This window comes from Gossypium hirsutum, chromosome A13 (genome assembly GCF_007990345.1).
Source record: "Gossypium hirsutum isolate 1008001.06 chromosome A13, Gossypium_hirsutum_v2.1, whole genome shotgun sequence".
NCBI lineage: Eukaryota > Viridiplantae > Streptophyta > Magnoliopsida > Malvales > Malvaceae > Gossypium > Gossypium hirsutum.
The window spans coordinates 31,358,009-31,361,066 of NC_053436.1; the positions used below are offsets into that span (position 1 = coordinate 31,358,009).

General features: G+C 37.8%; 1 pseudogene; it reads left to right on the forward strand.

The window, feature by feature from the left end:
• The first annotated feature begins 2,449 nt into the window (after window positions 1-2,449).
• Window positions 2,450-2,547, forward strand: LOC121212854 (uncharacterized; annotated as a pseudogene).
• Window positions 2,548-3,058: the final 511 nt, after the last annotated feature.

A 3,058-nucleotide genomic window follows, 5' to 3' on the forward strand; every position in this document is an offset into this window, starting at 1 on the left:
CCTGAATAGCATCTAAAAACCAATAGGATTCATTACCTGCCAGTCGATCTAACAATTGTTCCATAAAAGGAAACAGAAAATGGTCATTCCAAGTGGCTTTATTAAACTTTCTATAATCAGTACAGATTCTTCAACCAGTGACAGTTCTTGTTGGAATCAACTTGTTACGCTCATTTTCAACAACCGTGATTCCACCTTTCTTCGGCACACATTGCACTGGACTTACCCATGAACTATCTAAAATAGGATAGATGATTCCTGCATCTAACCATTTGATCACTTCCTTTCTCACAACTTCTTTCATAATAGGATTGAGACTCCTTTGGCCATCAATTCAAGCTCTTTCACCTTTTTCTAAAATAATTTTATGCATGCAAAAAGGACTTATACCTTGAATATTAGCTATGGTCCAACCAATTGCTTTCTTAAATTTCTTTAGAACAACAATTAGTTGCTTCTCTTGATCTTTCGTAAGTTCTGCTGAAATAGTCACCAGCAGAGTGGAACAGTCACCTAAATAAATGTATGTCAAATGGGAAGGAAGTACCTTTAGTTCAAGTTTAGGTGGTTCTTCAATTGAAAACTTGGGTTGCACAAATTCTCTGACTTCTAACTCCAACGGCTCAAACCGTGTGGATTGAATGAAAATTCTCAGATTGGCTTCTATCAAAGCCTGTTTTTTTAACCTTCTTCATCCTCTAAAGGGTCAAGATCTAAGGCATTCTACAATGGATCTTCTTCAAAATTACTTTCCATAGAAAGCAAGGTTACTATCTCTTCCATAACTGAACATTCTTCTGTCGGATCGGGAACTTTCATCGCTTTAAGAATGTTAAAGGTTACTTGATCGTCTTGAACTCGCATGGTGAGTTCACCTTTTTACACATCAATTAACATTCTTCCCATGGCTAAGATAGGTCTCCCAAGGATGATCGACACTTTCTTATTTGCTTCAAAATCTAAGACAATGAAATCAGCAGAAAAAATAAATTTATCGACTCTTACCAAAACATCCTCGATCTTTCCCTCAAGATATGCTAAAGATCGATCTGCTAGCTGAAGCGTCACAGTTGTAGGTCTTACTTCACCTATCCCTAGCATCTTAAAAATAGACTTAGGCATCAAATTGATACTCGCTCCTAAATCATACAAAGCTTTACCATAGTAAGATTCACCCATGTTACAGGGTCTAGTAAAGCTTCCTGGGTCTTTCAATTTCGGTGGCAATTTGTTCTGTAGGAACACACTGCACTCCTTTGTCAAGGCAACAGTGTCATACTCACTCAGTCGCTTCTTCTTGGACAGTATATCCTTCATAAACTTCACATAATTTGACATTTGTTAGCCTCCACCAATAGAATATTGATCTTTAACTGCTTCAGAACATCCAAAAACTTCTTGAATTTCACCTCTTGTTTCTACTTGTGTTGTTGCAATCTTTGTGGATTTAGAGGTGATGGAACTTTCAGTTGAATTGGATAACTCTTCTGAGTAGGTAAATCTGCATCCAAAGAAGATTTTAAAGTATCTGAATTCACTAAGTTAGGATTTACCTTGTCAGTCTTTGTAGATCCTGACTCTTTTGGTGTAAGAATTTCAATAGCTGGTTGATTCTGTTCAACGGACTTATCTTCGACATCAATTAATCGGGGTTCCATAATTTTACCACTTCACAATGCCACTGCCTTGATATGTTTTTTACCCAAATTTCTTGGATTCTCAGTATTGCTCGGCAAGGTTCCTTGTAGTCTATTACCAAGGTCCGTAGCTAACTGACCCATTTGGTTTTCCAAATTTTTCAATGTTGCTACTTAGCTTTGGATCAAAGCATCATTCTTTGCCATGTATGCTTTCAACAAGTTTTCATGCCTCAGCTTGAGGTGGCTTTGGAGCTTTCTGATTAAACCCTTGAGATTGGTTGGGTCTATGCTACAATAAGTTGTTGTTCGGTCCATTTCCATAGTTGCTCCAAGAAAAGTTAGGTTGATTATGCCATGAAAGATTGTAGAAGTTGGACTAGGGTCCTTGTCCAATCCTATTTTGATGTTGGTTCCCTACATAGTATACTGACTTAGGATTTTATGGAAAATTCTCAAAAGAATGACCTTTCCCACAGTGCACACAAGAAACTACTTCAAATAGGCTTGGTGGCTGAGTTGAAAAATTATTAGCACTATTAGCGGTAAACTGTTTTAAGATAGAGGAAATAGACAATACCTTAGCTGATAACAAAGTAAGGGCGTCAACTTCATGAACTCTGGCTACACGTCTTCCTAAAGCTGTTCGTTTTGTTGGCCATTGATAGTTATTACTCGTGATCCTCTCGATAATCTCATAAGCCTTATTATAAGACTTAGATAAAATTGTGCCATTCGCAGAAGCATCTACCATCAATCTTGTATGTACATTGAGACCATTATAGAATGTCTCCAACTGGATACAATGAGGAATCCCATAATGAGGAAGTAACTCCTTGAATCGCTCCCAAGCCTCATACAAAGACTCGTCATCCAATTGTTGGAAAGTTGTGATCTCGTTCCTCAACTTAACATTTTTGCTAGGCAGGAAATACTTAACCAAAAATCTCTTCGCTAATTCTTGCCATGTAGATATGGAACTTGGTGGTAATGAATTGAGCCATGCTCGTGCTCGATCTCGAAATGAGTACGAAAACAACTTCAACCTCAGTATGTTTTTAGTTACACCGGCTATCTTGAATGATTCACTCACCTCCATAAATAATCGAAGGTGGAGATGTGAATCTTCCGTGGGCATACGATTGAATTGGCCCACCGTTTGGAGCATTTGAAACATCATTGGTTTCAATTCAAATTGGGTTGCCTCAATATCCGGCCTTCTAATTCCTGGATTTAACTTATTTAAAAGTGGCACAACATATTGTCTGATGCATCGATCCCTATCATCGGCAATGAGGATGGGATTTTGTACATGATCAGCTTCATTACCTTGGTCTTGATTCTGATTTCTAAGGTGCATCTTGACTTGTCTTTGAGTTATTTGTTCACGTCTTCTTTGTCTGAAAGTTCACTCAATTTCA